Source organism: Pseudochaenichthys georgianus, chromosome 6 (assembly GCF_902827115.2).
Source record: "Pseudochaenichthys georgianus chromosome 6, fPseGeo1.2, whole genome shotgun sequence".
NCBI lineage: Eukaryota > Metazoa > Chordata > Actinopteri > Perciformes > Channichthyidae > Pseudochaenichthys > Pseudochaenichthys georgianus.
The window spans coordinates 37,758,491-37,785,089 of record NC_047508.1 but is presented as its reverse complement, the minus strand read 5'-3'; the positions used below and the strand labels follow the sequence as shown (position 1 = coordinate 37,785,089).

Below are 26,599 nucleotides of genomic sequence, written 5' to 3'. Positions count from 1 at the left end.
TGCCTGTCAGCCTTCCATCTCGTGCCCTCATTGGTCATGTGCGCGTTCGTGTGTTGGAGGAGGGGTTCTGTGAGGAAGTGGCAGATTTCTTCCGGCTGTGTATTTTCAAATGATTGCGCACTCAAGCTGGTTTCTCCAAAATTACCTACCCCTCTTTCTCCCATTTTTCCCTTTAAACTGTGGGTTTTCTCCGGAAGTTTTTCCTTGTACGATGTGAGGGTCTAAGGACAGAGGGTGTCGTATTGTCATACTGATATTCTGTACACACTGTGAAGTCCACTGAGACAAATGTAACATTTGTGATATTGGGCTATATAAATAAACATTGATTGATTAAGTGTGCAGGCATTTGCCAGAGGCACATGCTCTTCCATGACCCTCTTTATGAGTGTGACCTCAGAGAGATCCATGAACGCTGACAATCTACATCTTTGTTAAGCCTTCGTGAACATGATTTAATCATAATCAGTTCATATTTTAAGGCCAATCTTAAAAGCATCAGTTCAAAGAAAGGAACTGTCAAAACTGTCTATTTAATAATCACGTCATATACTTACGTCATTAAAGCTGTGAACACTTTGGAGGCCTTAATGATGTATAAAATGCTGCATGATGCAACAGTGCAGTGTGGAGAGGGGAAAACACTGAAGGCTGAAACTTAAATGTGTGTTCATTTACAGGGAGCTGCAGAGAAAATGAGATTAGACCTTTCCCAGCATGCAATCACTCAACAGATCGACATGGATTTGGCTGTCAACAATTTACTAAAGCTACGGTGGCAGCTATAAAGTGATTGAAATCTCCGTACCTATCAGAATGGTGAGGAGTTTGTGAGTGTGGGGGGGGGGGACTCTAAAACTGCCTGAAATAGGGATTATGTTACCATCACAGCCTCAAATATCACTCCTTTTCCCATTACTGTCTAAAAAACTAAAGGATGGGGTTTGATTCGGGGTCAGATTACATGTGTGTGTGTGTGCGGATTTGTGCGTGCATGCATCCGTGTGTGTGTCTGTCCTCACACTGTTATGTGTGCGCCTGTATTACACAGAGATAGAGGGATGGCAACGTCTTTTACAGGGAGCTCTCGTGTCAGGCAGGCGTTGTCTGCTGACAGGCGAGAAGCCCCGGCAATGGATGGTGCCCTGCAGATGAACAAAATAAATAAAAATAGGGCCATTGTTTCAGAGGCCATGAGAAAAATATCTGCGGGGTTTCTTACACCGAAGCACTGCTCGTAATAGCTTGTCTATAGTGAAACACATTTGTCTTGCTGGCAACATGGAAACCCAAATAGCTAGATATCTAAAGAAAGAAAATAACAATGCCCAAACACTTAATGAACTGTACATGTATGGTCATCGCTTCATATGACCAATGTCAACTTATAAAACCACGACTTACTGTATACATTGGGTCTGGGTCCTTCCCAGGGAAAGATCAATCATTCAAAATGCTTTTATTTACATTTTAAATGGGATTATTCTTTTCGACTATCTTCTCTATGCTAATGAAAGTGTATGAGTCGTGGAACCTGGGGCTAACATCATTTTATTCCGAAAGTTACTTGCATGTTTAAATATGATTTAAAACAATTGCATTTGCATTTAGGGAAAGGATAACAATCATTGTATAATACTACGCCAGTACAACAATGTGTCTGACTGTAAGCAATGACTTTTAAATACAATCTGCATGTTTTATCATTCAAATCAAATCAAGTTTTATTTATATAGCACATTTAAGTGCTGTACATATAATAAAATTAGCCTACAGTAGAGACACTTTACAGCAAGGGAAGTTAGAAGAAAGGTCTCATGAACTTCCCCACTCAATCTATCAAGACCCGAGCAGGTCTACCAGAAGTCCACGGTTAAAGGCACAGGCCGGCGCATACCGCTCATGGAATCCCTCATCATTTGAACTCTGACCCCTCAAGTGTACACGTGAAGAGACACATATGTCAACTCCTTTTTAGAATAGATATTTTTCTCTTCTCTGAACTTCTCATGAACTTCCCCACTCAATCTATCAAGACCCGAGCAATCTATCAAGACCCGAGCAATCTATCAAGACCCGAGCAGGTCTACCAGAAGTCCACGGTTAACGGCACAGGCCGGCGCATACCGCTCATGGAATCCCTCATCATTTGAACTCTGACCCCTCAAGTGTACACGTGAAGAGACACATATGTCAACTCCGTTTTAGAATAGATATTTGTCTCTTCTCTGAGAAACAAGGGTATGAAAAGAACAGCCAGAAACAGAGGAAGGAAGGCACAACGTGACTACGTAAATGCACTCTCCTAAATATTAAACGAGTAAGAGGTGAAGAAACACAAAGCCAGAAATTGAAATGAAAAGGCACCATCATGCTTCCCCTTAGAATAGAGTGGACATTATGAAGAGGGGACATGGGATACTAGTGAAGAGGGACAACATACTCAACGTAATAGCACTCTCCAAAGAGACAGAAAATCAAAGTATACGCCGAGAGGCACAACGAGACGACGTAATGCACTACTTTTAAGGGGGCCTTTTGATGGTTTTGGGGGTTTTCCCTTTCCTTTAGTGTGTTATGTAGTTTGCACGTCAATGGTCTACAAGGCCTACAATCCCAAATTCTCTGCCGCGAAGTTGTTGATGATCAAAACATGGCCTGTAACAACCTTTTGTTGTCGAGAACTTAATCTGCCTCGTCACTCTTTGGTCTCCCATTCATATCTTTCTGACCTTGATATTGAAATACTATCCTCTGACCTCTAGTGGCTCAAACATGATTAATCCAAAACGGACAGGAAATGATTAGCTCTAACGTTTACCACAACCTTTAACTCTACTTATAGTATCATACATGTGTTTGTGAGATGTAAACAGAGGGTTGTTGTAAGAATGCTCTCATCGTGTATTAGGTTTTTGTTGAGTGGAAAGATGAACATAAACAATTACATTCTGCCTTCTGGTGAAGTTGAAGGACAACATCACTGTCCTTCGGAAGGGGAATGCGTGTACGACAAAAGGCAGTACAAATCAGTGATATTGTAGAATTCAAGAAGGCAAATTGCAGAGGATTATGCAGTCTCATTCGGGCCTCAGTGATAGATTAAGCCCCAGCATTCAAAGACATTGTGTTTTGTTCAAGGGTGGAAGTGACTTTGCCAAGACATTGTGAGATAAGAAGCTAACTGTTATTAGTTTAATGGGAATGATAGTCTGCCCAAAGCAGTGTGTGTTAGTGGCATGGGAGCATCGTTTGTCTTGCACAGCACTGAGGCTGAGGAGCAGCCGCCTGCCAATTGTATTGTGGGACATTTAAACCACCGAAGACAAAGTGTGGCTCATATGACCGGTGGCCTTACAGAGCTGGGTAAATTTTGCTACAGATTGGTGTAAATAAGCCCTTTGTCTCCCTCTGAAATTACTTTTGTTGATGTCACTAAGATAAAAAGGTGAAGCCCATGTTTTCCTTTGCTATGCAATATCGGCAGTGTAGACTAAACACTGATACAAGTGGATTCCTGCATCACAAGCATTTTAGTTCTCATTCATAACACTCCGTTCGATGTCTCACTATGGGATGCGCCTCATCGCGGAGCAAACAGAAGCATCAATCTCATTACGCCAATCCTGATTGGCTGGTGATCTTGACGTCAACGTCAGGGAATCACCCCCTATAAGTAGAGGGATGTTGCAAATGTATTATCTTTTCAATTTACACACGGCATCTATTGCACGTCTGTCTGTCCTGGGAGAGGGATCCCTCCTCTGTTGCTCTCCCTGAGGTTTCTCCCATGTTCCCTTTAAACTGGGTTTTCTTCGGAAGTTTTTCCTTGTACGATGTGAGGGTCTAAGGACAGAGGGTGTCGTATTGTCATACTGATATTCTGTACACACTGTGAAGACCACTGAGACAAATGTAACATTTGTGATATTGGGCTATATAAATAAACATTGATTGATTGATTGAAGTAGCTTGCGCCACGACGCATGCGTCATTCAAACACCTCTTCTCGCTTCAGAGCAAATCTCTACAGTAGCCGGACAAACTTAACGGTCCACAGACTGAACCCAAATCCAAAACATTGTGGTCGACGGGCGCTCGCCGGCTACTCCTTCTGCTTCGCAAGAAGACGGTAATACTAACGCCAGTTAGTATTAAAATCGACATCGCCGTTTCTTTCCCCGGAAAGTAAGGTAAGGTTTTGATTTTTCTCAAGCTAGCTACGCACCTTTTGCTAGCTATCTTCCCCTTACTACCGACACCACGGTAGCGGTTTATTTTTCTCTCTCACAGAGGAGAAAAGGATTAGAAGTATATTGACACACCAGTCAATATTCTTTGAGAACAAAGGACCCACACCGTCCCTTTTTCTCCGGATTAAGGACGGGTTGGTAACACTTTTCTCTCAACGACGTACCTGTTACGAGCGGGTCCTCTCCACGCCACGAAGCGAACAAGATGGACGCCTCTCCCCCTCACACCAGAGGAGTCAGGGACTCGGAGGCCCGGTCATGCGGCTGCGGGTTGAAGATAACAGGCACAGACTCACACCAGGTCTGCTCGTCCTGCCTCGGGCTGGAACACGCCCAGGAGGCTATCGACAACCCCGGCTCATGCGGGCATTGTGCCCGTTTCACCCGAAAGAGACTCCACCGACGGCTAGCACACCAAGCTAGCTTGTTGGAACAGGACTCCCTCATGTCCACTGATTCGCCGTTTGGCAATCAAGACACGGGGCCGTCCGCCGCAGAGACTGAGCCCCTCACTGTGTCGGTCTGGGGCTCACTAACAGCGGCAGCTGCGGAACCGGGATCCCACGCCGTATCAGGCTGGGACCCGGTGGCGGCAAGAGACGCGGGAACAGAGCCCCACGCCTCACCAGGCGGGAGCTCCCGGCGAGACCTCACCATGATCTCGCCCGCGGAGGATGTCCTGGAATTCGACTACATGGAGGACGAAGAGGATGCCTCTGAGTCCCTCCTGTCTGATTCGGATGAGCAAGAAGAAGATATCTTCATGTCATCGGCTCAAACGGCAAAGCCGGGAGCGATGGCTGCTCTCCCTGGCGATAGCACACCAGCTTCGCCCTGTCTGAGCATGGACCTGCAGGCCGCGTGTCAGCGCACTGCGTCCAGGCTAGACATCCCGTGGCCCGAAATGGCCAAGGAGACCGCCAGGTCCCGTTACGAGGGGAAACATTCTCCCCAAGCAAGGAGGCAACTCCTCCCAGTCTTCCCGGAGATGTTGGATGAGGTGTCGGTCTCGTGGAGGGACCGACCCTTTAGCAACAAGGCCCCAATCCAGGGTGCCTCCTCCCTAGACTGTGACGGTATGGAGAGGCTCGGCCTGCTCCGCATCCCGCCGATGGAACTGCTGGTGGCAGCCCACCTCCTACCGAGGATGGGCCCGTCACCAAGCAGGAACCCCACGCTGCCAGCGAAGGTGGACCGTTTCCAGTCGACCATGACTGAACGGTCCTACAGAGCCACAACGTTGTCCGCCAGGGCTCTGAACGCTTCCTCACTGCTAACCGCATACCAAGCGGAGCTCTGTGAGGATATGTCGAGTAATCCTGGACCGGCCACTCTGGACGAGTTGGCTGCGGTCACAGACATTTGTCTCCGTGTCCAACGCTGCGTGTCTCCGTGTCCAACGCTGCGCCGTCCAGGCAAAACAATGGGGATCATGGTGGTGCAGGAAAGAGCTAGATGGCTCAACCTCACCAACCTCCCAGACCGGGAAATGGAGGATGTGCTTGAGATGCCCATCATTCCCGAGGGGATTTTCGGCTCCGCTCTTGCCTCCATGCAGAGGAGATGCGAGTCGAAAAAGAAGGAGGACTGAGAGCAGCTACGGCCTCTCTCAAAGGGCGGACAATTGACGGGTCTGTGGACGACTGGCTGCTTCTCGCACAGTCGGAGCAGGAGGCTGTTACGCAGACAAATGTCCTCGTAAAGCACCTGCTCAACCTGGGTTTCATAATAAATACATACATACATACAAATATATACTCTTCCTGGGTTTACGCCTGAACTCGGTGCCCTTTTCAGCTCGCTTGTCAGCGGAAAGAGTGAAAGCTTTCAGAGCTTGCCTCGCTCGCAAACATGTTCTCTTCAGATCATGCCTGCGATTGCTGGGGCTCATGGCGTCAGCCATCCTGGTCGTACGACTGGGACGCTTACACATGAGGGAGTTTCAGCGCTGGGTGGCCGCCCTAAAACTAGAGTGATGGTTACTGTGAAATGCGTAATGGCACTGCGCCACTGGCTGCACCCGACTTTTCTAGTACGAGGTGTGCCTATGGGTGCTGTCCTTTCACGGAAAGTGGTCACCACGGACGCATGTCTGACAGGTTGGGGAGGTATTTATGAAGGTCGCCCGGTGAGGGGTCTCTGGAGCAGAGACCTCCAGCGGGCGCACATAAATTACCTGGAGCTTTTAGCGGTGTTTCTCACCCTAAGACGCTTTCTGCCTTTCCTCAGAGGACACCATGTCCTCGTGAGGACAGACAACACGACCACAATATCGTATATTAACCGCCAAGGGGGTTTGCGTTCTCTCCAGTTACACATGCTGGCACGCAAACTGATCCTATGGAGCGGTAGACGTCTCCTCTCTCTGAGAGCGACGCACGTACCGGGAGTGATGAACCTCGGGGCAGATCTACTGTCCAGAGGTACACCACTTTATGCAGACTGGACTCTACATCCAAGGATTGTGAGCCAGCTGTGGGTGCGTTACGGCAGAGCCGCGGTGGATCTGTTCGCATCGAAAGACAACGCTCAGTGTCAGCTGTTCTTTTCGATGCGCGATCTAAACGCACCGTTGGGCGTGGATGCACTCGCGCACGATTGGCCCCCGGGCCTTCTGTACGCATTCCCACCCCTGGCTCTGATAACCCCAACTCTGGCCAGAGTGAGAGAGCAACGCCACACACTTATCCTGATAGCTCCGCACTGGCCAGCTATGTACTGGCTAGCGGAAATATATCAGCTGCTGTGCGGGCAGCTATGGCAGCTCCCACTACGCAGGGACATACTGTCCCAAGCGGGGGGGGCGATCTTTCACCCACACTCAGAGCGCTTGGCTCTATGGGCCTGGCCCGTGAGTGGTACAATCTGAATACAGTGTGACATGAAGCTGACCCTGGCAGCTGCCAAGCGAGCCAGTGGCACTCATGCACTATCTGTACAGTCTTCATGCACTCGGTTCGCCCCAGGGCAAACAGAGTGTGGTTGAAGCCCAACCCTGCCTTTATTTTAAGGCGGTTGGTTCAGGTACCACATTTGACATTGAAGCATCCTCCCCTCCACTGTATTCCTCCGGGGAACAGCGGCCGGATTTGCCGTGTCTAGCCCGTGCTTTACGCACGTACAGGGACAGATCAAGGGTGCATCGTCATAATGACCAACCCCTTGTGTCCTGGGCTAACCCTTATAAGGGCAAGCCTGTTACTAAGCAACGGCTCTCCCACTGGTTTGTAGAAGCAATTGCTTTGGGGCCCATACGAGTCAGAGTTCGCAGGCACCCTCGGGTCCGCGAGCTCTTTCGACTCAGGGTCTGGCTGCATCCTGGGCTCTGTCCAGGATGTCTCCCATCCAAGACATTGGTGCGGCGGCGAGCTGGTCCTCGCCGCTCACTTTTGTCCGCCTCTTAACAGGCTGGACGTTCTGCTCCCAGTGTGACTCAAGCAGTGCTGGGCACCTGGTTGAGTCAGAGCTCTACCTGTTAAGTTCTGGTTGGTTTGGTGATTTTCGAGATAAGCTCGTCTGACAATACGGGAGCTACAATTTTCCCATAGTGAGACATCGAACGGAGTGTTATGAATGAGAACTATAGGTTACTTACGTAACCCCAGTCTCAGAGTAACATGAAGTGAGATGTCTCACCAGACGGCCCTCCTTGCTATGGTGAAGCGAGAAGAGGTGCTTATTTTGAATGACGCATGCGTCGTGGCGCAGGCTACTTATAGGGGGGTGATTTCCCCTGACGTTGACGTCAAGATCACCAGCCAATCAGGATTGTCGTAATGAGATTGATGCTTCTGTTTGCTCCGCGATGAGACGCATCCCATAGTGAGACATCTCATGTCATGTTACTCTGAGGACTGGGGTTACGTAAGTAACCTATAGTTTCTAACCATTGAGCTAGTAGGCTCTCTTTTCTTGAGTCATACCATTGTGTCATATATACTACCTTGAGGATTTCTTTGCCATGATTACGGGCACTTAGAAGCTGTGTAGTTAGCCGCTCATTCTGCATATTTCTTCATCTCTGTAATCGTCACAAAGATTGTCCTCCAGTGAACAGACACTGTTTCACACATATTTTTATGATCATGATGACTGCCATCATCACATTGGTTCAACACCATTTCAACGTAATGTCTTTGAAATGCCTGTCATTAAAAATGATCTCATCTGAGGATGATATTCTACAAATCCAAAAGGACCAACCCTAAACCCCATGCAGTCCTTCAATAATACCCTTTACAGTATGACATCATGTTAGAGTTTTGGGATTTTGAACCAGTGTTTGTGTATGTTATGCAAATCCAATTCCTTTGCTGAGCACATTTGCTTTCTGCCTGCAAGCTTATATTACAATGCTTATTCAGGATCTTGGCAATTCAAACCCCATTGAGGGTAGTCTTCACCTCTAACCTCGCCAAATACACTGCTTTCCATTTTCATTTCACCAGGCGTTTCACACAGCAGCATAATGATACAAGTCAGGGCAAATGAGTGCCTCGGAGGGTGAGGGTGAGTGACAATGAGGGACTCAATATATGTGTTTGTGAGAGAGAAATATGAATGTGAGGTTATTTATAAGCAAATGTTCTTCACTGCAGCTATTGGACCCGCTGCTATAAGAATTAACCCTCCTATTGTGTTCGCCCCCCCCCCCCCCCCCCCTTACTTTGGTGTTTGGTCAAATTTGACCGGTCCTGTTTTAACTGCTATTACCTTAACACAAAAAACATTAATCATCACAACATTTAATGTAACACCCTTTCAAACTGTACATATTATATCAGACTACTGGCATACAGGAAACACTGCAGTAAATATACAAAGAATAGACACTGAACATGTATTGCGTGTGCCAGGTGTGATCCATGTGGGGGGATGGGCACATACGGGGGGGAACACATCTAGTGTGTGTTTGTGTGTGTGTGTGTGTGTGTGTGTGTGTGTGTGTGTGTGTGTGTGTGTGTGTGTGTGTGTGTGTGTGTGTGTGTGTGTGTGTGTGTGTGTGTGTGTGTGTGTGTGTGTGTGTGTGTGTGTGTGTGTGTGTTTTATCTGATCCGGATGGTTACTAATTCCTTTTCCTTTTCTGTATGGCGGTCATGTTTGAGCGGGAACACCATGGGTGTTACAAAGTTGACTAAATCATCCAACATTCAATGAAAGTGGTGATCAGCTATTGTACATGTTCAAATGTCTACTGTGAAGGATATCATAAAGCCTTAATGCAATCGAATGTTACCTCAATGTTATGATTGATGAAAGCAGTAGCTCGGTCAGATTTGACCCGAAGACAACAGGAGAGTTAAAGAAGTGTAACTGTACTGTACAATGCTACAAATAAAAAAGCTCCGTCTCTGAAATCACAATATATATAAATATACTAAACATGTTTGCATTCAGTCTACACTCAAAATCTATGATGTCAAAGTGAAATCACAACTTGTATAAATATATTGACATTTTAATTAATATGTCCCTATTTTAAATCTTTGCTCCACTGACAAAATATATAATTTTACTCACACCTAAGAGCAGAACGTCAGATGTGTTTCTACTTCCAGCTGCAGGAAGTAAGGCTCTCCAACGGGAATACATAAATAAGACGAGGACACATAATGTGACTTTTGAATCTGAGGTAGTTTTCTATGCTGCTGTAAAAAGCGGACGAGACGTTTCTGCGGCTGTGGACCTCTGCCTCAGTCTGGTACTGTCCGTGGTGCTGTACAGAACACACACACACACACACACACACACACACACACACACACACACACACACACACACACACTCACTCTTCTGCTGCAAGGAATATGATCTGATCACGCTCACATTACACAACACTTGAGGCCAATGTGTGAAATAAATAAAACTGACTTGACTTGAATGTAACAGTAAATTAAAAGAAGAGAGAATGTGACTTAGGGATGTTTACAAGCTGCTAAAGAGACGACATGTAAATCAGAAATAGGTCGTGTTTTCTTAATTACAAATTCTAATGCACTGTATGACATTTCAGAAGAGGGGTTTGGCTAACTTCCTCCCTTTATAAGAGCTGTCCTGTGCTTCTAATAACATACTGCACATTGTGGCTGCCGTCACAGTATGTGCTCAAGCTCTAAAGGTCCGGACACACCAAAGAACTGACACAGACGGACCCCCGACTGTTGTCTCCTGCGTCTTGGCCATGTGTCGTACTGGAACACACCGCCACGACTTCATCCGACGGCCAAGTAGCACGTACGAACTGCCCATGCGTGAGTGGCAATAACTCTCCTTACCAGCAGGCGGCGGTAGTGTGTATTCGTCCTTCAAAAGAGGCAACAACCGGAAAACAGACTGAGTGATAACTGAGAGAAGAAGAACAGACTGCGTGATATAAACAAACAACAAATAGCGTGTGCGTTCCATTTCCAGCGAGAAGCTCACGGGGCTTTCCCGAACCTGTCGAGAGCTGGAGTTAAATGAAATCTCAGATTTGCCTTCTTAATCATTTGTTTGGGTCCCTCACTTCCGTTTCGCTTCTCATGCACTGATTCGCTAGCTGAACAGCCAATCAGAGTGATTTGTTTTTCCGACAGCCTTTGGCCGACTGCCCACCGATTCGACATGTGGAATCGGTGGGTTTTCGGCCGAAAAGGTGTCGGCCCGGCTGAAAAGACACGACAGTGCGGGACACACCAATCTGAGTAGGGCGTGTCGACGCTCATCGGCGGCCTGACGCCCATCGCCGGCCAGAATCAGCTTGGTGTGTCCGGGCCTGCTCTAAAGTCATTAACTTTAGATAGCTATACCTAAGGAAACCATGAACTGCTCCATAAAAATAAAGAAAGTATCTTATTCACAAAAAAGCAGTTTGAATGCTTAAATAGAAAAGCCTCCTCCATCAACATTTTACATCTTGTTTTATGTTGAAATACTTCAGCTCACCTTCAGTGTCTTTTTCATTCTCAGCCTTTATGATGCAGATACATCATAAACCATTGTGCTATACTTTGGTCCAGTGCAGCCATAAGCCAGTGGCTGCTGCACTTTGAATGCAGCATTGCTTCCTCTATGTCTGTTGTTTCTTAACACATATGGACATATCGTTACATTATGAGACAATAGGATATCATTTAGGAAGCTGTTGTGTTTTATTATAAAGGATACCAAATGGATAGAATATAAGAGCGGACTGCTGAATCCTGCACTCACTTCAATCTAAATATACCTTTAGCCTTCCAGGCTTAAAGGGGCCCGATGTGCTTTTGGGGTTCTCCCTTCCCTGCAGTGGGGTCGTTTTAGTGCATGTAAATGGTATGCAAAGTTCATGCAGGAGGGAGTTTCTCTCCCACAGAACCAGGTTGAGTTTGGAACTATGTCAGTCTTCTTCTACAGGAGCATTGCAGCAGCGCAGTTTATAATACAATTGCTGTGAAGTGTATTAACTTCAAAATAGGATTAATGCTAATTCAAAGCAGCTTATCGATAATGTTAAATCGTAAGAATGACAGCCTTGCAGGTTAGTATGCAAATCAGCATGGAAGTGATTATGTCATAACAAGCTAATGGCAATTGTGTCATCTCATCACAGAGACATTTTCTTTCATCACAGAAAGTGACAGACATCTCTCACACACATTATGGCAAACATATTAAAGACTAGCGTGCGTGCCAGTGTTGAGGAACACAACAGAACATGTGAATTATTGATGGGATGCTTTCAAAGCTGTGGCGTCACTGGGTATCCATTGTTACCTCTGTTGTTGTTTGCAGCGCTTTGCAGAGCATGGAGGCGAGGTGGGCAGGGACCAATAAGCTCCTTCACATAAAGTGCAGTCAGCGAGAACATCTTTGTTTTTAACACATTTGTAATGTTTTCTTCTTGGTTTTACTTATATTGCAACACTCTACAGGTATTGGACCAGTGCTGATAGTATGCAGATAGTGTCTAGTTCGTATGTTAAAGAACGTAATACCAGCACATGAATGTCTCACATATGTTTAGATCAAAAGGTATCCACTTTTAAAGGTTTATCTTCAATGTCATATTCATAGGGGAATGAAATGTCAAATGACTTTAAGACTAAAGTAGCTTTTATGTCTGTTCAGGTCTAGTGTACTGATCTGGAAAAGAAGAGGCCCCCCCACCCACCCTTAAGGAATGGGTTCACAGCCAGGCGGTGGGATACAGCTCTGTATTCATAGCATGGGTGCCTTGGCCATGCGTGAACTGATGCTGATGACATTCACATGTAGCTGTGATGCCTGAGTGGCTTAAGTTTCTCTGAGGGTCCGTGCAGAGAAGCAAGAGGACAGACACATTTTAAACAGACACTTTAGTTGTGTGTTATCTGTTGAAGGCTATGAGCACACATTTGACTACACGCAATGCGTGTGGCTGATGATGTAAGAAAGGTAAGACACACAACATGTAATGTGTGTATGATGGACACAATGTGTTTATCTTCTAAAAGCATACATTCATTTGAGCTCTGATTAAATGTGGATGTGAGATGTTATGCGATTGTATATGAAATTTAATTTAAAGGGTAACTCCAATACCAATGATACATTTAGCTATGAATATATCACAACGTAGACAATACCTTGAGGTCAATAATTACAATAAATGAAAAGCAAATCCCTTTCTATTGTCAGTAGATATTATTATATAGCAATCCTTGAATGTCCGCATATTGACAACAGTGGAAAAGTTGCATTTAGAAACCTCCGCACATACATAGCATTTCAATGCAATTGAATACAATAATATGGCACTTAAGAAACACAGCTTTAAATTAGCAGTTCAAACCATATGTGAATAATACGGATCAGCTATTAAATGCTGATCTGGTTAAAACCTAGGACTACTGTAAAGTTTTGTTTTACCAGCAAAATAAATTATATTAAATAAACGTGGTAATGAGGCCTAAAGTTATTGGTCTGGCCGGGATAATAATGAGCACCAATCGGTGTTAAGTAAAGCGTTAATCTAAAACCACTCACTACTAACTATGCATTTTAAGAGTGCAATACTTAAATACATTTTAGTGTTATATGAATGGATTTTAAAGATCCTAACCATCACCTACCTTTGTCAACAATCCCACAATAATGTAATGCTAAATGATACGTTGGTGGATAACAGTAATGCAAAATGACACGTCAGTGATGACAGGAAAACGGTGATGATGACGAACAGTAAGGGTCAGGCGATGTCCCGCTCATTATCGTGTTAAATATGGGTTTATTATCTAGGCATGACTGATTGAGAGAAACGTTCCTAACAGCTGTTGATACAGCATTAGCTCTTTGTTAAGTACTGTTGACCTTGCTGCCAGTCGTAGAACATCACGAAAGCTACAGTGGCGAGATGGCTGTGGTTGTGTGTTGATACCATGTGTATGTCATTCATTTTTCAATCATAACATTTATTTTGTATGTTCTCACTGGAAAACTTGATGCGTTTCATTCATTTTTCTTGATTCCAAAAGGAATGAATGAAATGCTAACAAACCCTTTAAATTGCTACAAGGAATCAATGAATTGTTGTTTAACGAGATAACCCTTAACCCCTCCAATCGTGCTGCAGACTGATGTGTAACCGGGGCCTCTCGTGGGTGAGAGGAGGATAGTGTTAAGGAATCCATCAGATGTGTTGTCTTCCCACAAACCTTAGCTAATCAATGTACCGTGGGCAGCCTACAATAGATTCATCATTAAAATGCTTTGAATGAAGATCGTGAATCGATCACAGAATAACAACAATACGCTCATCTCTCACGGTGGCATCACGTTAAAGACAATGCCGTGAGCACATTGGATGGGACAAGATGAGAGATGGCCCTTGTGAAATATTTACTCCTCCTGCTTTTAAAGCGCCGCAATCTCTGATTGTGTCTGGCACCCTTAAAATGCACAGGACATAGACAAAGGATCAGAGATGTATTATACATGCAGGGCCTGCAAAAGACTGTGTGTGTGTGTGTGTGTGTGTGTGTGTGTGTGTGTGTGTGTGTGTGTGTGTGTGTGTGTGTGTGTGTGTGTGTGTTTGTCAGCAGTATCTGAAGCCCACAGTGCCATCAGGCTCTCAAAAGAGGAACTGCTTCCTCTCATAGCCACCCCCCCCCCTCCTTATGTCTCCACTCCAGTCAGTACTTACATCTGATTGTATTTCTTTATTTCCCAGCAGCTTGTCACTAAAACATATAGATGTTGCAATGGCAATATAAGTTAGTTTGTTTCAATTCACCGTCAGAAGACATTCTTAGTTAGGAAATGTATGTATCCGTGCGTCTGCATGCGCGTAAACGTGTTCTGGTGCGCGCTAACAAGGGGGGGAATCGCAACATACAAATCTGGACAGATAAGACAGGTTAACAAAACTCGCAGTCTAAATAAATAATACAGAAAATGAACGGACTGCATGTGCGCTGCGATCAACCACATCCACCCACCCATACACACACACGGTTTTACCACACACACACACACACACACACACACACACACACACACACACACACACACACACACACACACACACACACACACACACACACACACACACACCACACACACACACACACACACACACACACACACACACCACACACACACACACACACACACACACACACACACACACACACACTTGAGTAGGACACCGGGCAGAGCGCGTCCCGCCGATCATCTCCTCCCTCCCCTCAGCAGCAGATTGCTGTGCCTCTGACGACAGACAGTCACACATGTTGTGAGCGCGAGGCTGTGGAGAGACTGCATCAAGGAGCGAGGACTGCATGTTCGCTTGCATCGGGAACGGTGCGTGGGAGTTGTTCTCTCTCTACCTGCCATTTGCATTCCTTCTTTATTCTCCACGTTGATCCTCGGACGAGTGCGGGCGCACAGGGAGTCCCATTACCGAGGGAGGATCGCGCTGCGTGTGTGGGTTAAAAAAACTACAGCTGTCATCTTATAACCGCGGCACTGCTGTTGTGGAGAAAGTCGTTGGAAAACTGCAAGAAACGGGTGGCTGCTATCTTTTCTTCTACCCCCCCTCTTCAACATTTTTTTTTAAAGCTTTCTTTTAAGGCGATGGACTTGAGAAAGTGCGTCTAAATTTGAGTGTTGGTGACTGGGAGTTGCCGTCAGGGAGAAATGCGAGAGGATGCTTGGAAGCAGTGAAGGATACAGCAGGTGAGTTTTCGATTAGGAAAGCACAAATGGGGTTCTCTTTTAACGCGGACTATTGTTCACAGTGTTCATTCTCATGTCGATGCAGTTTATAATGTTAGCTCAGGCCAAGGTTGTAAGAGGGGTGGAGATCCAGAATGCAGCGGTCTGGGCTACTTGGAAGGGAACATCCCTCACAAAATGTGACTTATAATGTGTGTCTTGGGTGACGTTAATTATCACGATAGGCTGTCCTAAAACTCCTGGGATAACATTCCGATGTCAAATCGGTATATTCCAAAATGTCAGAGAAAGTACGCGATGATAAAGGTAGCATCGGTTGACAGGACAGAAAAGCAAACGGGGACTTGAGTGTGCTTAGGCGCGTCCTCTGCAGGTAAAAATCATCTAATCCTGACACATTGTAAATTAATTTAGAGATGTTATCCTTTCACATTGTGAAAGTGTAATCTGGCCATTTCTCTGCGTATGTGTGCATGTCTGGGATGACGAAGGTTTAAGCCATTCAAATGTAATTGTCCCGTGAATGTGAGTGTGTGAGAATGGGGCGTGTGTGTGTGTGTGCAGGGGAAAGGGGTGTTTGGTGGGATTGCAAAATGTTATCTTAATCTAGCCTTTGTGTGGCCACTATGGACTTTGCTGATCTGCAGGTCTCCCTTGAAAAAGAGATCATTGGTCTCAATGGGACTTTACCTGGATAAATAAAGGTTTTGAATTGAATTGAATTGCTGAGATAACATTTCAGTGTGAGGCAGTCGTGATCATCCCCATATGCCATTTCATTCATCTGCAAAGATGGCTATCTGTTAACTGGGCAGCGTATTAAAGCAAAGCAGGCTTCTGCAGCAGACGGGCATTTCATTGATCCTCAGAAACGACTTTGGAATTTTTGGGTTTTTAATATGACAACAATGGGGTCCATACGGGGCTTACACTGCAGGACACGGGATGAAACTTGTGTGTGTGTGTGTGTGTGTGTGTGTGTGTGTGTGTGTGTGTGTGTGTGTGTGTGTGTGTGTGTGTGTGTGTGTTTGTTATTCAAGGCAGCATTTGCAGAGACTATATGACAGTGGCCCCTGACATGTTTCCTTCTGTATTGTCTAGCACTGCTCCTTACGATGACACACCAACACAGTTGCGGCAGAGTATCAGAAAGCTGTGTGATGCTGTGCCTGCGGACATTCATAAAGTGCTGTAGCTCTATTGGTTATAAATAGCCGGAGGGAGCGGACAGCCATAGCTCGAGCAGCCTCTCCCTGCTTTATCAGCGCTCACCATCCTAAATGAATGATATCTGATACACCCTGAGATATCACACAGAGGCAGGGGCAACTGTGTGGCACATGGGGCTTCACAGATGCATTATAGCCTCTTATGAGTGCTTTGTTGCCCTCCTTGGTTACATTCTCTTCTTAATAAGAAATAACTTTAGTATTTTCCCTCTGCTGGGTCCCTTTGTGACACTCAGTATTGACTTTAGAGTCGCCTTATCACACCAGATGTTTCCCTATAATCCTTTATACCGTTCACTGCATTCCTTTAGGTTTGTTCAACTTCACTTGCGGGCTTTAAATCGTATTGCTGTCGGGTTTTGATCTATGCGAGGCTTCGGGACGCTGCTGACTCAATCATGGCTGCCTTGCAACAGCCAAGAGGATGCTGAGGTGTGCGATCCGCGTTATCAACACGCCCCGGCTGCCTTCATTAACCAAATGTGCGGCCGCTGACCTTGGCCAAGAGATGTCAATAGGATTCACCTTTCTGCCCTGCGATAGGCTATCGGACATTAACCCAAGAGCCCACCAGCTCACTCTCCGATGCTGCTGTTGACATACTATATTGAATTACAACACAATGATCAATGTTTGCAATAAGCTAAACCTCCACACAGAGTATCGGATGTCTCAGGGAAGTCATGCTCCTCATAACAGCATTACATTTCTACGAAGAAAGGTTACATCTTGGCATGTTTGTAATTGAATCTCGTGCAGAAAGGATGGAACAGCAAACCTAAGACCAGAAGAAGAGTGTGTGCCGCATTTTAATAAGTTGTAAATGAAATCAGCTTCACTGTAGATTTGTCGGCAGACCGGAGCAGTCGAGACGGAGTGGGCGGTGACAGTGTGGACCACGATGTTAGTGTATGATGACTGATCACAGACGTGCCTTCTCACAACGCACTAAATGACCAATAGTGTTAGTGAGAGGGCTAATGCTGGCTTATGACGTGTAAGCGCGTCTCCTGGAGACACTCACCCCGAGTGTAAAGCCGACACCTTCTGCATTGGCAAGGTGTTTATTAGCTCCCAGTTGTGAGGCCTTGATGCCTAGATAATCCACACGTTGCTGGGAGATTTAACGCGGCACGGCAATTATGTTGTCTTAATAAGACCTGGCTGCCATTCCACTTGATGCCAACGCCTTCATACATCTAATGTGCCCTGGGCTGGATCACATGTTCATAAAACGCCTGCGGTGGGATCACAGATGTTTGATTGAAGGGGGGAGGGGGTTCTCGTTCACAAGTCGCTCTTGTCCTTGCTGGAGCTATAGGTGAGCAGGAAAAGCAGCTGCCAGTGTTGTCTCAAAGTCCTCAGAATTATGTGTTTTATCTTTTAAATATGTATCATTGTGATATCTTTAAGTGTGAAATGTGTCACCTATGATGCAACTTTCACAGACAGGGTGACACAAGCACTTAAAGGTCACCTATTATGCAAAATCCACTTCTTCATGTCTTTTACACATCAACATGTGTCCCCTCTGTGGAAAGAGACTCTGAAAGTTTCAGGAAAAAAGATTCTCTCACTTTTTGTCCTGATCCATTTCTATAAAAACCTGTCTGAAAATGAGCTGATCAGATTTGGGCCACTTTATGATGTCATAACGATTTGTTGGCTTGTTTAACCATTAGCCAATCAGCAACCAAGGTAACCCCCCCCCCTTATCACCTGAATCTCCTCCGATGTTCTTTATAACCAAATGTCTCTCAGAGGGGCGTGGGGAGGGGCTCCTTATTGTCATCTAAAGTAACAGACAGAGAATCAGCACTTTGGAAACAGGGCTGAAACAGAGGGGATTATGGGTAATGCTGCAATGATCTGTTTGGTGTTTGGAGCCAAACACTTCAGAGACATGTTCTGTATATATCTGTGACGTATAATATATTGATGAAGAACAGTATCATAGGGGACCTTTAATCAACTAATGAAACACCTCGTGATTATTTTATTGTAATGCAGTCCATCATGGGACATGTCTCTCCAAATACAGTATGTACTCTGTCATGCTGAACAATAACCAACAACATTTGTCTTTGTGCCAGGGTCCATGGTAGAGTATTTTTTTCACAGTGGTGTAATGGTTTTTAGGCCTGTGGGTGACAACAAATCTAAATGTTCTGTTGAATATCTATTAATGTATCCTGGTACTGTAAATACTGCGGTGTATAAACACATGTGGGCATGCAGCCAATGCTTTGCCCTCCATTTTACCTTCAGAGCGATAGTGGCTTTAACAGTGTCATGTATGGAATCAAATGTGTCCAATTGCATTGCCCTTAATCTTGTGATGATTCAAGTATTAACATAATTAGTATATGCACTAATCCAGACTTTGCACACACCTTGTTTTATCACACATTGGCCACAAATCTGAAAAAAACTACATTTTAAAATGAAATAGAAAAATAGCAACTTCCCACGCACGGTCTAAGCCACACGATGCAATGCATTTCTATAGAACACATCCACAATCTACCCTTCACGATTATCAGGAGGCTTCTAAATGTCATGCATTCAAATATGCCTGTGGGGTTCATTTAGCGTGCAAGGATTCATGTAAAGAACGCTGCACCTAATTCTGATCTGCCTCACGGTGTTGAAAAAAAAAAAAAAAAGTCTTTAGAGAGTTTCTGAAAAGGTGCCTTCAGAGAGCGAATTCACCTTTTATGTTTGAGAAAAATCAAGGAGTCCACAACGAAAAGCTGGATTACCATTTATTTTCAAATGGCAACCGCCGACAGGAATAGATGGACTACACAGTATGCTTAGAGCACTTTACCTCTACAAGGCTAACACATATTCCGGATCCATGTGTACGGCGTTCATTTTGATTTATTCTAAAAGTCCTTGAACATTGCCAACATTCAATACAATTAATATTCCAAACAATCTACAAAAGATGCCAAGTCCTAAGAAGTGTTTGCAACCCTCTTGAGAGAACAATTGCATTGACTAATCAGTAACTATGCTGGCACCCCTGTTGCCATGCAGACTTGTAGACAACTGTGAATGGCATGTGTGTCACTCTGTTAAGCTGCTAGTGGGCTGTAAATTGCACTGTTAGAGGCTGTCGGTGGCCTCAAATTGACAGCTGTCAATAGGAGGTGACAGCTAAAGCATGTTAGTTCCAAGATGCCGAAGTAAATGGCAAAATGCACTCTTTGATTTCACTTATTCCCTGAAACTGAATGCAAATGAGATGTTATGTGGAATCCATATCCATTGTGTTATACAATGCTTTTTCCCCCGATCTTTGCACTGAATATTATTGTCCCGCATGATATTCACAAACATATTTATAACTGGAGTCTGTTGTAAATTGTTTTGCAGACGTAATTATTGCTATTGTGTGGCAAAATTACAATATGTCGCATCTGTTCTACTGAAAGCATCTATTCACACAGTGCTATTCACTCATGACTGGAAACCCAATAGTGGGACAATAGAAAGTCCACTCATACAGCCTCACTTGAATGGAGCGTATGATATTTTCCAGAAGTGGGAAGAAGGTCTGTGTTTCTGCCCCACCTCTCCGGTGTTAGAATACCCTGTTGAGATGCATAGTTCCCACAGTTCAGTGTTTAGGTAGTGAGATAGCACTCTCAACTCTCAATATCTTTGTCTAGTAGGCTGACCGAGGATCTACTTCAAGTTGAAGTGAAGGTGTAATTCGCCCCGGATCCCCTACAGATCTCCTCTGATTTTAAAAGCAAAAGAGGAAGTAGTGTGATAATAATGAAGTCCTTTTTCTTTCTGGGTAATGCTGAGCTGATTCTCTGTTCCTAGCCATTGAGGTCATTCACGTTTGAGTTAGGTCTGACATGTCTCTGAACTTGTTGTGTTGATTTATCATGGCACTGTAAAATGGCCAAAGCAAGTTCATTAATGACATGGCCACCGCTGTTCAAGTATTATAGACAGGCTACACTCAAATCATTCACATATTGTAATGTACTCCAAGCCCCTTATGCCCTCCTTCTGTCAGATAAGTGTTGGTGCTTTTTATCCGTCGACAGTGGCCTCCCATTCATCATGTGATGCAAGACAACAGAGGCCTTGCTTTGAGGTATAAAATGGCAGGGGCTCTTAGTTCCCTAATAGCTCACTTTCTTCTACCATGGTGCTCTCTCTGTTTAACTTCTCTAAAAGCTGTCCATCTCCCTCCCTCACCTTATATCACTGTCAACAGAGAGGGGGAGAGGGAGAAGGGAATGACACAACAGTGCAACAAAGAACCGCTCATACTGCGTCGGAGGAGAGCAAAGGTGCAGGGAGGAAACAAGGGGTCAGATTTCAGGTTATCGATCGGACCGGAGCGGCATGAGGAGATGTTAGTTTCTCACAGACATGAAGAAGCAGCGATGCTCTCACCCAGTGGCGGCGCCAGAGTGTTTGTGTTGAGTAATCTATGGTCGGGCTAACCCATGCAGTGGTGGGGCTCAAGTCGGTATTTGCAATGTAATTACATACACGCTCCCCTTGACAGTGAAACGCCACGCGTGAGGTTTAGATTATTTCCCTGTCTCAATCCAAATTGAACCGTATGAAATAAAAAGGCACATTTGTCTTGTAGTAAATAAAAAGGGCGACCTGGAGCCAATCCTGCACAAGTGAAAGAGTTGACCTGCTGAAAACCCAACCCCTGCAGGGGGGTCTGGGGGAGATTTTTTGAAATACTAACATAAAATACACATTCTGGTACTCTCTTGAGAAGAAAAATAAATAAATCTATTACTACACGACATATTTAAAAAAATGAATGCCATTTTAGTTTTTTGTTACTTTGTTCTGAAAGCTGAACCTGCTGCTCCTCACAGAGAGAAGAGGGAAGAGGCTGTGAATGACTTTACATTGTGGATAGCCCCCATTGTTCTGTGTGTCAAAATGAAAGACCTATCAATCATCAAACCGTGGGGTCTTATTTCATTACGTGTTGATTTTTATCAACACGTAATGTTGTATTGATGTATATAGAGATGTACTACCGCAAAATTATTCTCCGTCGGGACTTCCTGCAACAACACCACGCCGTTATCTTGATTCTGATTGGCCAGAAGACATTATCAAAGATGTTCTATTGAGAAGACGATCACTACGTGACAAAAGTATTCAAAAACGTTTCTAGTCTTCGGTATTTCCAGACAAGTGGCTGCTGAAATCAATCTTACTAACTGCTGTCTGTGCAATTTACTCCGCGCGAGTTGGCGGACTTTATTTTGCTTATTTTAACATTTTGTCATGGTGGGGCTAAGGTGGGGCTAAGCCATTTATTGGTACATGTATGGCTGTAGCCTACCCCAGCCATACCATGGCGCCGCCACTGCTCACACCTACACATGGACATGAAGAAGAAATGTCCCTTTGCTTGTATCAAAACTTGAACTTGTGCTATGTCACTGAAAGTGTATTCATCTCCATCAATATTTAGATTATCTATTATTATAGTGGAGTGTCATATCCTGTTTATGTTCTTGGGTTAGTTTTATTTTTGGATATGCAATTTGTTTCCAATATCTAATAAAATATACACCATTTCCTGACTAATTTTGAATCTGAAAAAGACTAACTGTTCATAACAACTTGAATACATTTCCAACTACAAACTAACCACATGCGCAACATATTGAATTATTTAACATGGTTGAGCATATTTTAAGGAGCTATTTGCTGAGGTGCATGAGCAATGTGTTACATGTATTTGTATAATGTATTGTTAGGATTATTGCTATTAATAATCCCACAGCTCTTACATTATAAATATATATTTCTTTAAAATGCCGTTTAGAAAGCAGAATAATTTGAGCTGTTAGATTATAAGGTTACACAAAGCAGAGAACTATAGCAATGACATAATGCTAATGTTACAACTAATAGCACTGTACTGTAACATTGTAGATTTGTAATGTGCGTTTAGTGTGTCTTTGCAGGACTGCATACAGTAATAACTCCTCTCTACGCTGGGCTGCACAGTGTTGGTGGGTTGGTTAAGCAGAGAGGCAAGATGGAGAATCTCATTAAGTCGATGTTTTTCAGCTTTCATTCGGAAGAAAACAGAATGCAGGAAGTTTTGTTCAAGGACACGAGAAGCAGAATTACTGCCAGAAGGTTTGGGACTCAGGTTTGCCACACCTCAACGCACATTGCTGTCTGCATGGATTATCATCTGATCTCCTCTAAAAGGAAATCCTAGCTCGGACGTAATGATTTTGCACGCACTGCTGAATGAAACGAGTCGATACATCTGATCAAAAGCATCTATTTTCAGGATTCATTTGTTTTTGTACATCTCCATTTGTTACCTACATTTTAACTTTTGACAGACAGTTACTAATATCAGCTACTGTACATGCTCTAAATCTGGGGGGATGAGTGAGTGCAGGTTTAGCGGTGGGATGGTGGTGGTGGCAGGGCGAGTGGGAGGGCGAGACTGATGAAACGACCAGGCAGCGATCAAAGGCGAGAAAATGAAAATGGCATTTGACCTTGTTGGACGCTGGCAAGTGACGTGCCACAGAAGTGCAAAGTAGTTGGGAACCTGTGGGAATTGGGAGGTCTGCAGAGCGTCGATGTGGGGCCAGAGGAGGGTCCCGGCAATTTAACCCTTCCCTCTCATAACCGATTCATCAAGACAGGTGGAACGGAGGGCAAAAGTTATTATGATGTTGGAAAAGTCATTTCAAGGTGTGAAAAAAAAGTAATCTTACATGCTTCATGGAGAGCGTGACTAACTGTGAATTTAAAATCTTGCTCATGATGAGAAGTAAATAGCTCTTTGCGTCTGATATCACAACAGAAGCTTCCGGAGTAACCTGTCGTACAGTATACCCTAATGCTGAACCTGTGCTAGATATGCAAATGTCATATACATAATTCAGGTTTTTGTGCTTGCTGCTACAATGTTGGCAATTATGGGTGAAACAGTAAACAGAGGAAAACAGCAAATGCTGAAATTGTAAAAAGCTGCAGCCAAACCACGTTTTGCCTAAGACTGAAAACATTATTCAATTATCAAAAGTTTATCTGAGTCATTGTAAAACAACTATAAAAAGAATAATTTATCATTTGATTACATTTCTGTTCTAAAAGCAACATTTAAATGTCTTTGAATTGTTCAGCATTGCAACGATTGTCTGCCCTGAAGCACAAATGCATTGTTTCATGACGTAGCTCTCAGGTAAGAAGATGCTTGTTCCGAAGTTCCTGTTATTTCATTTCCATGCCAATGCTATAAATACAAATATGTTCAATCATCAAAAATATATGTTAATATAACAATATATAAATAAATATAAAATGTTTTGTTCAGCCCAGCCAGCACTTTTTCAGCACTGTCTCCTCTGTAAATGTCATACTAGTTACATCACAACAAGGCTAACATGACAAGACTACAAAGATGAAATTCAAAAAGTGTGTGTCCACGAGCATAACATATCCCTGTCAGCACGCTTCAACAAAGGCACTGCTCTTTTCAAGGAGACAAAAAAAATATATCATTAATTAGAGCATGAGTGGCAGACGGATCTCACTTCCCAGCTCTGCAGATTGAGGCTGGATGGGCTTTGACATGAATTGCTCTCAAAATCTAATGAGGTTTTTCTAAGAGATATTAATCCACACATGGTTTATATAAGCTTCCCTAAATGTGCCATTTTAAAGCTTCTTTAGCATAATCACTTTAAAAGCTGAAAGAAACTTCTCCTGCACATTTCCGTCACATCTTTAAAAAGGGGTGCACTCGTGTTGACACGGGATTTGCAGCCTCTTTGCCAACCCCAAAGCCATCTGGTATTACTCCACAGGGTCACCTTGTCATTGATCCTTGTGTAGCATGTGAAATACCTAGATTGTCTTTCTAAAAGTGAGATTCAGCTCCCTCTAGTATGGAGTAGGATTAGCAGAGCTAATGAGATGTGATTCTTTTCTTTTCACTATCTTTATGACCTCCTCTCACACAAGAGGGAACCGAAGATAGGGAACGGGAGGATACAAGGACAGCTTAGACAAGTCAGTTTGCCTTTAATTGCTCGAACCTCCCAGGAGTGCTATTGCTTAAGTACTTCAAAAAACTGTTGTTGTTTTCTTCCACATAATCTTTGATCATATGAAGGTCAGCATTTTTTCCTCTAAGCTTCTTATGAGAGAATTTGGAGCAGGTGGATTGCTCAGAGAGAGGAGACAATGCCCCCTTGCTGGAGTTGAGAGTGAGAGCCCCTTTTCTCCTTCCACTGCAGTTACTTTGTAACCGCCTCCAAAGCCCGTCTCAGCCATCTTATATACAGTAGTCTTTGTTTTTTTGTTCTGCTTAGTCCTCGTTTCCCAGTCTATATCAATAGCGCCATTATGTGGGGTTGTATCTGGCTAATTAAGGCTTCATCTTTCTGGGCAATCTCTCAGAGGACATCTCCCCTATCTCTGCACCGGAGCCACGGTGGGGTCGGCGAGGGCTGCTCCACTCTCTGTGGAGTGTTGAGGGGGAAGAAAGCATCGACAGTGAATTGATACTCAGAAATGGAAAGATATAAATATTGGATGCTTACATTGAGAATAAGAGTACCTATTGATGAGCTGTGGTATAGGTTTTTGGAAACAATCGATTGTATAGTAGACTCAGTTTTACAGCATTGTTTTTGTCTGATTCATGCCTTTTTTGCAAAAGCATATTTATTGGCTACAGTCTGTAACTAATCCCTCTATAACTTAAATACTGTGAATTATTGTCACTGCCAGTATGTGTCAGTTATCTAGCCTATTTTATCAGCAGAAAGCCATTTTAATCAATAACTGAGCAGACCGCAGCATATGGACGATTAATTTACCACCCTTTGCATTTCAACAGGCGCCATTTTGTTTGCATATACAATCAGGTGATTCATTTTGCTTGAAGTAGGGATCCTGAGTCACTGTTTGGCAGCTAGAACAGCACTCTTTGAATTTCAAATGCCGTGTTGTTTTGGGTCAGCTGTAATTATAGTTTAGTGTTGAAAGTCAACAGATGTCTGGGTCAACACATTAAAACAAGAGCCATTATACCCTCGTGATACACTGCAGACCTGTCACTAATTATTTGGGAGGTTAAATCTACCTTTTTGACTTGTCACGTTGCAAAAGAGAGCAGAAAAAAAAGACACTTGTTTTGTTGTCGAGCAGAAACATCATCTGACTCAGAGCTTTGGTTGGCACTTGAGCACTTCTTGTAATAACTGATTTTTTGATAAAGCACTTATGAGACAGAGTTTTTGTCTGAGCCAACTCCAAAGAAGAGATCAATCTTAAATGAGAAAGCTTAGGTGACTTTGTTCACGCAGTACTTTGTCATAAATCAAGAACTTTGAGGAGGCTTTGTCGTATTTTTTTTGTGTGTGTTGAACATTCTCACATTTCTAAAAGGTGTGTTTACACTGCCATCCATTTTAAATCCATGAAAGACTGTGTCTCTGAATGAGATGCATTTAGGGAATGTCGTGCAAAAGCAACTATTTGAAAGAACTTTCTAATTCAAAAGATTAGACAAGGTCGAGGTTAGAAGTTGTTTCGATGCTTACTTTTCTTTTCTTTTGAGAGTGGTGCAAACGTGTCAATGGTGAGATGTGAGATGGTACATCAAGTGGTGGGAGGAAGGACTTTGGAGACGCATGGACAGATTGCTGCTTTTATCCGTTCAATGTCAAATAACTCAATACTCAAAAAGAAATAGCTGTTGCCATTCAGCAATGCATTATCAGACGTCCGTGCGAAGAGATATTGAACATTTACTCTCTTAATCATAAAAGGAGTTACAAAGATCACTAACTGGATTGTTGTTATAGATAATATGTGAAAGTTATTAGACTGATAACAATTTGTATCAGCTGCTGTTAATTCTTTGAAATGCATTAAACATTTTTAGGATCC

At 43.9% G+C, this 26,599-nt stretch overlaps 1 protein-coding gene across 2 annotated transcripts in view; it reads left to right on the top strand.

The window, feature by feature from the left end:
• Positions 1 to 26,599, top strand: part of lingo1a (leucine rich repeat and Ig domain containing 1a) — a 147,286-nt gene that overhangs the window by 107,953 nt on the left and 12,734 nt on the right. The window contains exon 1 of one of the 2 annotated variants that reach the window (XM_034086064.2): positions 14,906 to 15,428. The exons of the other annotated variant lie outside the window; for it this stretch is intronic. The gene's annotated coding sequence lies outside the window, so the exon portion shown is untranslated. Of the gene's footprint in view, positions 1 to 14,905; positions 15,429 to 26,599 lie in introns of those variants that run through there. 2 annotated transcript variants of the gene reach the window in all.